General features: G+C 40.4%; 1 non-coding gene across 1 annotated transcript; it reads right to left on the bottom strand.

Moving 5' to 3' along the window:
* Window positions 1-490: 490 nt before the first annotated feature.
* Window positions 491-597, bottom strand: LOC131645348 (small nucleolar RNA R71). Its single transcript, XR_009296977.1, has one exon. It is a non-coding gene; the product is annotated as a small nucleolar RNA R71 (small nucleolar RNA).
* Window positions 598-10,456: the final 9,859 nt, after the last annotated feature.

Here is a 10,456-nt window from a genome sequence, read left to right as displayed (position 1 = left end):
ACGTTTCATTAACGTTAAACGTCGAGCTCGCAATCTTCCCGAAGTAGCAGAAATTCCGATTAATCAGGAATTGATTTTTACTGATCAAATTAATCAAATCACCCCGAAGTTAGAGATGGCTGCTATTCGTCCTCTTAGAGACTATGCCGCTCCTTCGCGCGCTGAACCGCATTCAAGTATCGCACCACCTGCGATTGAGGCGAACAATTTCGAACTGAAACCTTCACTGGTCCAAGCTGTTCAACAGAATCAATTCTCTGGAAGCCCTGTAGACGACCCCAATCTCCATTTATCCGTGTTCGTGCAATACGCCGACACTATCAAAGCCAACAACGTTAGTTCCGAAGCTATTCGATTACGCCTTTTCCCTTTCTCCTTGAGAGATAGAGCGAGAGCGTGGCTTCAATCCCTGCCTTCCAATTCCATAACTACGTGGGACGAATTGAAGAGAGTATTCTTAGCGAGATACTTTCCGCCTAGCAAAACTGCTATGCTTAGAGGTCAAATCAACGGATTTACCCAGAAAGATAACGAATCGCTCTTCGAAGCTTGGGAACGTTACAAGGACATGCTTAGAATATGCCCTCATCATGGACTCGAACCATGGCTGATCATCCATACTTTCTATGGTGGTCTCTTATATAACACTAAAATGACTATAGATGCCGCTGCTGGCGGAGCATTAATGGACAAACCCCATGATGAAGCATACAAACTCATAGAGAACATGGCACAAAACCATTACCAATGGGGAGGAGAACGAGCCGCTCTAGAGAAAGCCCAAACCAAAGGAGGAATGTACGAAATAAGTGGTATAGACCGCGTTAACGCTAAAGTAGACGCTTTAACTCAAAAGATCGAGAATTTAACCATCACTCCTTCAGCCACCGCTGCCGCTGTAGCACCTAACTGCGAGATTTGTGGATTGACTGGGCATGTAGTTGCTGAATGCCAACTCTTGACTGGAGTCCCATCTGATCAAGTAAATTACGCTCAAGGAAACCCTTATTCTAACACGTACAACCCTGGATGGAAAAACCACCCGAACTTTTCTTATAAGAACAACAATGCGTTGTACGCGCCTGGACAAGCACCTGCTGTACCACCTGGCTACCAAAAAGCGCCTGTAGCTGCTCAAAACACCCCTAGGAAGTCAAATCTAGAAATCATGATGGAGAACTTCATAGCTTCCCAACAACAAACCAATAAAGACTTCCTGAATCAAAACATCCACAATAGCGAGCAACTAAAACAACTATCGAACAAAGTAGATGCTTTAGCTACGCATAACAAAATGTTAGAAACTCAAATCTCACAAGTAGCTCAACAACAAGCACCTACTGCTGCCCCTGCTGGCACGTTTCCTGCTCAACCTCAACCCAATCCTAAAGGACATGCGAACGCGATAACACTACGAAGTGGAACTAATTACGATGGACCCATAGATCCTAGAACCCAAAACGTACCCATGTCACAACAAGAGCCAAAGGAAACCCAAAAGAAAACAACTGACGAACAAACTGCTAAGACTGATGAGAACAATAACGAAGTGGAACCCGAAAAAGAGAAACCTTATGTTCCACCACCACCTTATAAGCCACCAATTCCTTACCCTCAGAGATTAGCTAAATCAAAAACCGAAGCGCAATTTAAAAGATTTGTAGAACTTCTGAAGCAATTAAACATAACCATACCATTCACAGAAGCCATAACTGAGATGCCTTCGTACGCTAAGTTCTTAAAAGAAATCTTATCAAACAAAAAGAAACTCGAGGATAACGAAACTATAACGCTTACCGCTGAATGTAGCGCTATCATCCAAAATAACATGCCTCCAAAACTGAAAGACCCTGGTAGTTTCTCTATACCCTGCGTAATTGGAAAAACCATCATAGAGAAAGCCTTGTGCGATCTAGGAGCTAGTGTTAGTTTGATGCCTCTTTCAACCTGTAAGAAACTCAATCTAGGTGAGCTTAAAGCAACAAGAATGTCTCTTCAACTAGCAGACCGTTCAGTTAAATACCCTGTAGGAATGTTAGAGAATATCCCTGTTCGTGTAGGTCAATTCTACATCCCAACTGACTTCATCATTATGGATATCCAAGAAGATTCTAACATCCCGATCATATTAGGAAGACCATTTTTAGCAACCGCTGGTGCAATTATAGATGTAAAGCGAGGAAAGCTTACTTTCGAAGTAGGAGAAGAGAAAATAGAATTTATCCTTTCCCAATTCCTAAAAGCACCTTCTATAATTGACACATGCTGTTCTGCTGACATAATCGACGAGTGTGTCAAGGAAATAGAATCCGAACCAAATAAGGAAACCGAAACCCTAAGAATTCCTATGCCGCCAATTTTTGAAGATGACAACTGGCGTGAGGAATATCAAGATAACCACCTGAGTGAATGCTTAGCTTTAACTCCAGATCCTATACCTGGACCTAAGAAACCTGGTATAGAGCTGAAAACACTTCCTACCGATCTTAGATACGAATTTCTAGACGAAGAACTAAACCGACCAGTTATAGTGAACGCCAACTTAGGACGAACCGAGACTGAAAAATTACTTAATGTCCTAAGAAAATACCCTACCGCTTTAGGATACAACATATCAGATCTGAAAGGTATAAGCCCTTCTCTGTGTATGCACCGCATTATGCTCGAAGACGATAGTAAAACCTCTAGGGAACATCAAAGGCGAATAAACCCTATTATGAGCGATGTGGTTAAAAAGGAAATCCAAAAACTGCTAGAAGCTGGAATAATATATCCTATATCCGATAGTAAATGGGTTAGCCCTGTTCACGTCGTACCAAAGAAAGGAGGAGTCACTGTAATCACTAATGCAAAAGGAGAATCTGTAGCACAACGTACCCAAACTGGATGGAGAATGTGCATTGACTATAGGAAGCTAAATAAAGCTACCCGAAAAGACCATTTCCCTTTACCTTTCATAGATCAAATGCTCGAACGCCTAGCTAAACACTCACATTTTTGTTATCTGGATGGATACTCCGGATTTTTCCAAATTCCTATCCACCCTGACGACCAAGAGAAGACCACATTCACATGTCCTTATGGTACATTCGCTTATAGACGAATGCCTTTTGGGCTCTGCAATGCACCCGCGACCTTCCAAAGATGCATGATGGCAATATTTGCCGACTTCCTAGATGGAATAATGGAGGTCTTTATGGACGACTTCTCTGTCTGTGGAGGAAGTTTTGAAACATGTTTAGAAAACCTTGAAATGGTGCTTAAACGATGCGTAAGCGTAAACCTAGTCCTTAATTGGGAAAAATGCCATTTCATGGTTCGACAAGGAATTGTACTTGGACACATCGTATCCGATAGAGGAATCGAAGTTGATAAAGCAAAAATCGAAATTATCGAAAACCTTCAACCTCCCAAAACCGTTAGAGAAATAAGAAGTTTTCTGGGACATGCTGGTTTTTACCGACGCTTCATTAAGGATTTCTCTAAAATAACCAAACCCTTAACTGAACTACTCATGAAAGACGCCGAATTTATTTTCACCGATAAATGCACTGAAGCATTTCAAACGCTTAAACAAGCATTGATCTCTGCGCCAATTATGCAACCTCCCGACTGGAATGAACCTTTCGAAATAATGTGTGACGCAAGTGATTATGCTGTAGGAGCCGTTCTAGGACAAAGAAAGGATAAGAAACTACATGTCATATATTATGCGAGTAGAACCCTAGACGAAGCTCAGATGAATTATGCCACGACAGAAAAAGAATTATTAGCTGTCGTATTCGCATTAGACAAATTCCGTTCTTACCTGGTAGGAGCCAAAATAATCATATACACTGACCACGCTGCCATTAGGTACCTCCTAACCAAAAAGGACGCCAAACCAAGACTTTTGAGATGGATCTTATTACTGCAAGAGTTCGACCTGGAAATTAAAGATAAGAAAGGCACTGAAAATGTCGTAGCAGATCACCTCTCTCGATTAGAAAATCTGAAACCCGAACAAGTACCAATTGACGATGATTTCCCTTATGAAAGACTCATCGCCCAATTAGAGGCAAATGAATTCGAACCATACCATCCAAACTCTGAAACCAACAAATTAGAAGACATAGCTTTAGCCCGATCTGACGCACCTTGGTATGCAGATTTCGTAAATTACCTAGCTGCTGGTGTGCTTCCTCCTGATCTAAGTTACCAACAGAAGAAGAAATTCTTCCACGACCTAAAACATTACTATTGGGACGACCCACTCCTGTTCAAAAGAGGCCCCGATGGAATCTTTAGACGTTGTGTACCCGAGGAGGAAATAAGAAGCATAATAACACATTGCCATTCTGCACCGTGTGGAGGACACCATAGCACATCTAGAACCTGCGCCAAAATCCTTCAATCTGGACTTTTCTGGCCCAACTTGTGGAAAGACGTCCATTTTGCTGTACTAAGCTGTGATAGATGCCAACGAACTGGAAACATTTCAAGACGCGATGAAATGCCTCAAAAAGGCATTCTTGAAGTAGAAATATTTGACGTCTGGGGAATAGACTTCATGGGACCGTTTCCGTCATCGTTTGGAAATCAATATATACTCGTAGCCGTCGATTACGTTTCAAAATGGATAGAAGCTATTGCTTCTCCTACAAACGATACACGAGTAGTTATCAAACTTTTCAAAAACGTCATCTTTCCTAGGTTCGGTGTGCCAAGATTGGTAATTAGCGATGGTGGTTCCCATTTCATTTCAAGAATACTTGAGAAACTCCTTCGAAAATATGGAGTGAATCATCGAATAGCCACACCATACCATCCACAAACAAGCGGACAAGTAGAAGTATCTAACCGCGAAATAAAACAAATATTAGAGAAAACTGTTGCTATATCTAGGAAAGATTGGTCAACCAAGCTAAATGAAGCTTTATGGGCTTATAGAACAGCTTTCAAAACTCCAATAGGGACTACCCCATTCAAACTCGTTTATGGAAAATCATGCCACCTACCAGTAGAGTTAGAACATAAAGCCTATTGGGCCATCAAGAACTTAAACCTAAACTACACCGCCGCTGGTGAGAAACGACTTCTAGACATAAACGAATTAGAAGAACTTAGACAAGACGCTTACGAAAACGCCAAAATCTATAAAGAGCGAACGAAAAAATGGCACGACAAGCGTATATCTAGGAAAAATTTTAGCATAGGCGATAAAGTGCTTTTATTTAATTCTAGACTAAAATTATTTCCTGGTAAGTTACGATCTAGATGGTCTGGCCCTTTCGAAATAACTAACATATTTCCGAGTGGAGCGATAGAAATCAAAGGGGAAACCGTCAAACCTTTTGTCGTAAATGGGCAACGTCTTAAGTATTACCATCATCTCGAATACAATGAAAACATCGAAGTTTTTAAACTAGACGAACTGCCCGCTCTTTCGAAAAAATAGTTTTCTATTTTAAAATCGTCGAGCTTACGACATTAAACAAAGCGCTTGGTGGGAGACAACCCACATTTATTTATTCTTTTTATTTTCATTTTATTTTTAAAATTTTAACCTTTAATTTTCATTTAATTATTCTATTTTTAATTATTCTAGATTTTAATTTTCTTATTATTTTTCATACATCTTATAATATTTATTATAATTATAACTGCTATCTTAACTCGAGAAAATACTTCCTTTTTATAATTATAATTATTATTATAACTTGTTTTATTTAATTTTATTTTTAAAATTAACACTAGCCTAGTTCTAACTTAATCTCAATATTTTCAACTTCTAGGTTTTTCATTTAACTACTAACTACGATGCAAGAAGTTGATAACATGGAAGTTGTGTTCCGTGGTAGAGGACAAGAAGCAAGATTTAACAAGCTGGCTGGAAGACACATGGATTTGACTTGCTATCCTCACCAACCAACTATGGTGAAACTTGGTATCGAAGAAAGCATCCTACACCTGCTTAACCAAATTGGTTGGACTGGTTCTCACTTGTTCCGCAAGTTTAGCACTTACCGGAAGCTCACTCTGGAATTCTTGAGCTCCCTGACCTATCTTCCAAACTGTGGACAAGGACTGAAAAAAGGAGTTATTCTCTTTAGACTCTTTGGTATGGAGTTTAATTTCTGCATCCGAGATTTTGCTGAAATGTTAGAACTACCTCATGGACCTGATGCATACGCCCAAGTAGCTGAAGAAAATCTTCCATACTGGGAGTTGGAAAAATACTGGGGCAAGATCACTGGAAACGACAACCCTGAAGAGAATGAGTTTCAATCTGAGAACATCCACAATCCTGCTTTCCGCTACTTTCACAAGATCCTTGCTCACTATATTTTTGGAAAGCCCGATAATGTCACTGAAGTTACTAGAGAAGAGTTGTTCATCATGTTTTGTACATCTCAGAATCGCCCGGTCAATGCCATCGCATTCATGCTAACAAACTTCGAGCGCATCACGCAAGACGAAGTTTCACCCATTAGGATCGGCGGATTCGTCACTATGATTGCTAATGCCATAGGAATGAGAGTGCCTTTGCTTAGATTGACACCTTTTGGTACCCATACCTCTATGGACATCAATTTCTGCTTTAATCGAGGTATCATCGGTAATCTTGGACCTGATCGTTTTGAATTGCTCATTGATAACAAAGTTTGGTATCAGTTCACCTTACCGAATCCTAGGACGAGTGTGCACAACCCTGCCAACTGGCTTTACTATGGTCAGATTCCTGAGAGAGAGCCATCACCTGAAACTCCTCAAGCTTATGAACATTTTGATGAGGAAATGCCAGCATCTGAATCTGAACCTGAAACACCTCCTGGTTACTATGAACCTCTTCCTGTTGATGAACCCATTCCTGATTACGAACCTCTTCCCATTGATGAACCTGTATCTGAGTATGAGCCTGAAACTCGTTCTGAAGATTCCGTTGATGATCACACTGTTGATATGACTGATGTCGAGGTCGAGCAACAACAACCCGCTACATCTACTGCATCGGTGAATCAAAGAATGCCTAATCTGAATACGCACGAACAAGCCATCACTGCGCTACAACAAGATGTACAACATGTGCGCAACGAGCTACACACTTTGCAAATGCATTTCTTCGATTTTATCGACACCGTAAATGCTCAGTTCGACGAAGTTTTCAAACACATTCAGTCTAATCAGAACAACAATAGACGTGGCTAGATGTTACCGTATTAGACTATTAGATTTTATTCTAGTTTTAGTAATTTCTATTCCTAGTTTAGATTTACATTTTTCTGCACTTTTGCTTTCTACTTCTGTTAACACTCAGTACTGGTTTATTATTAAATGCAAAATTCTTTTGATTACTGCTACTGTGTTATGTTACACTGCTATTGACTGCTATATATATACTTCCCTATAATTTTTTGCTGTTAATAGTATTTAAATCCGACACTGTTATGAACTGATGGACAATATTAATGGTATCTGTCAGCACTGTCTGGTCACTTGCATGCGTGACCCACCTGCCTACAACAGGAGACGCACGTCTCCATCTGTGTGGGGCCAGCTGACACGAACCAAAGGAACAGGAGACGCACGTCTCCATGCTCTGCCCCAGCAGACTGGCTGCCTGAGACGCACGTCTCCCAAGGCCAGCAGTCTGTTTGACCACGCAGACCAATCTCTTTCCCTCTTGAATTTTGAATTTGAATTTCAAAATTCATCTTTCAATCTTCTTCATTCTTCCCCTATTTATTCCATTTAAACTCCATTAACCTCATTCATCCTCCATCATTCACCTCTTAAACTCCATTCATTTCCCATTTCTCTATTCTATTCAAACTTCAAACACCACCATTAATCCATTTTAATTTTCCATTAACCACACCATTTTCAAACCTCACTATAAAACCACACCACCACCACTCTTCTTCTTCACAACTATCATACCATTCTCTACTTTTCTACACTACATTTCTATTTTTCATTTCCATACTCACCATGCCTCCACGTTCATTAATCCGTAGTGAGCGTCCCGAGAGACCACCTCCCGACCTTTCAAACATTATCTTCCGAGATGACGACAATGATGCTCAACGAACAAAATATGTTGCTTTCTACGAACGTTCGGTTGTTCCCACAAAATTTGTGAACACCGAGTGTCTAGAAACTTTGGGTCTCATTGATGGTGTTACCCGTCTGCTCACCAAATCTAGCCTCCACCATCTTTGTACCGAACCCGTACCTACTTATGAGCCGCTCGTCTTAGAATTTTTGAGTTCTTTCAACTACGACACTCCCTCTAATCAACCACTCTCAACCGGTAGCATCCAATTTCGGATGTTCAACCGTGAATATGCTCTCGAACAAGATGTCGTAGCTTCATATTTGCATTTTAATCATGCACCAATTGCTCACCGCTCAATCTTTCAAGAACTCAATGGTCGATCCTGGGAGGATCTCGCTTTTGAATTTTGGTTCCATCTCACTGGAGAAAATCCTACCGGTTGGAGAGCTCTCCATGCTTCTCACATTCAAAACCCCGCTATACGTTATTTTCAACGTGTCTTGGGGCATACTATTTTTGCGAGATCTAACAACCACAAGGTAAACCAAAATGAATTATTTTTCCTTTACTGTGCGCTTAACAATATCCGTTTCAATGCCGCACCGTTTATGTTCCAACACATCCAAGGTTTAGTTAACGCCCCCGCTACAAATCCATTCTTGCTTGGAGGCATTATTACTACCTTGGCCTGTGCTTTAGGTCTTGGTGACGAGCTCCTCTCACTCTCACATCTCATGAAGCCTGCTCAGTCACTCGATCTCACCTACTGCCGCGATTCCCACTTGGTTTCACCCCGCCATGATGGCCGATACACTTTGGTCGTCAACAAAGTTCCTATTCCTTATGTCATCCTTCCATGCCCTGAAAGAATCAACATCCGTTATGTTCAACGTTGGAGGCTTATTGAAGACAACCCTCAAGATGACCAACAAGAACATCCTAATGAACCTATGGATGCCAATGAAGAAGAACTCAACCAAGGGCAAGCTGATGTCAACCAACCTCCTCCAAACAACCCTCCGCCTATCACTCTTGAAGCCATGTATGCTGCTATTCAACGCCAAGATCAACTCGTTCAAGCTATGCAGACAAACCAAACTGAAACAATTAGGCTCATCCGAGAGATGCAACAGGAGCACCGTGACTATGCTATTAGGAACGAAAGTCAATACGCTGAAATTGCTACATATTTGCATGATCTTGACATTCGTGTGAATGACTCTCCTGATAGACGTCGCCGTGTTCGTACAAGAGGCGCGAGCAGTTCTCGAAACCGCAACAATGAGGAGTAGTTCTTATGCACTGAGGACATTGCATCATCTAAGTCTGGGGGAGTCGTATTATTTCTATTTCCTTTAGTTTTATTTTTTTTTTTTTCCCTTCAGTTATTTCCCTTCCTTGTAATGTTTTTCAAATTCAATAAAGAATATTTATGGAATTTAAGTCTTATATGTATAATTCCGTAGTTATTTCAATTTCTTCCATTTTCTTGAGCCATAACAAAAATTTTACGATAAACGCAAACCCCACACGTTCGAGAAATACAAAGCTACTCAAACACTCAACGCACTGAAACTGAATATAGTCAATATCCTTATTGTCCCAACACTCTAAAACCCCCGAGTATGCGTAACCGATTTGAATACCCGTTATACCAAAACCACCGACTTTAAGTTTTGAAATAACCCTTAGTAGTTTATTCTAGCAGTCGGCACCGTCTTAGATACAAACTACGCAGAGAGTCGATGAATATAAGTGTATGATCCTCATAATAATTATGTGTTCAACCATAAGAAGAAATGTGCCTACTAAGTAAGGTGATCCTCACAAGATCATTTAACCTAACGGTCGCAAATCTCAAATACAAAGAATTTAAAAAAACTCACTGTCGATTGGTTCAGAAGTCATCTGGTAATGAACTTGGTAGGAAGGACTATTGTCCGATTCCCCACAATCTACAAGTGAATGCTAAGGAGTATACCACATATTGTGCCAGAACTCCATGAGAAGGATCATAGTCACTAACCGACTACTCTGCTATGTGCGTGTCAAGATAATGGGCTTAATGTGATTGCGCGCGAATGAAAAGGGTGAAACATGATGACAAGTCAAAAAGGTCGAGCTATAATGGCATGATTCGGATTGGTATGCATACTGGGAGTTGTTTAGTGTTGTTACTATAGGTTTATTGCTAGATTCATTATCATTATTTCCGAATAAGAACACTATGTAGCTAAGTATGACTGAACGACGTGGTGGAAGTGTGTTTCATTTATCTTTATCTTCTTATTTTGCTTGAGGACAAGCAAAGGTTCAAGTCTGGGGGAATTTGATAACACGATTTTATATCGTATATTTAGCTTACAATCCATAGATATTTATAGCATTTTCCGTTTATTATTTTAATTTATTACGATA

The sequence above is a fragment of the Vicia villosa genome, linkage group LG1, assembly GCF_029867415.1.
Source record: "Vicia villosa cultivar HV-30 ecotype Madison, WI linkage group LG1, Vvil1.0, whole genome shotgun sequence".
In the NCBI taxonomy this organism is placed as follows: Eukaryota; Viridiplantae; Streptophyta; class Magnoliopsida; order Fabales; family Fabaceae; genus Vicia; species Vicia villosa.
Note: the sequence above shows the minus strand (reverse complement) of the source record. Positions and strands in the feature narration are given on the sequence as shown.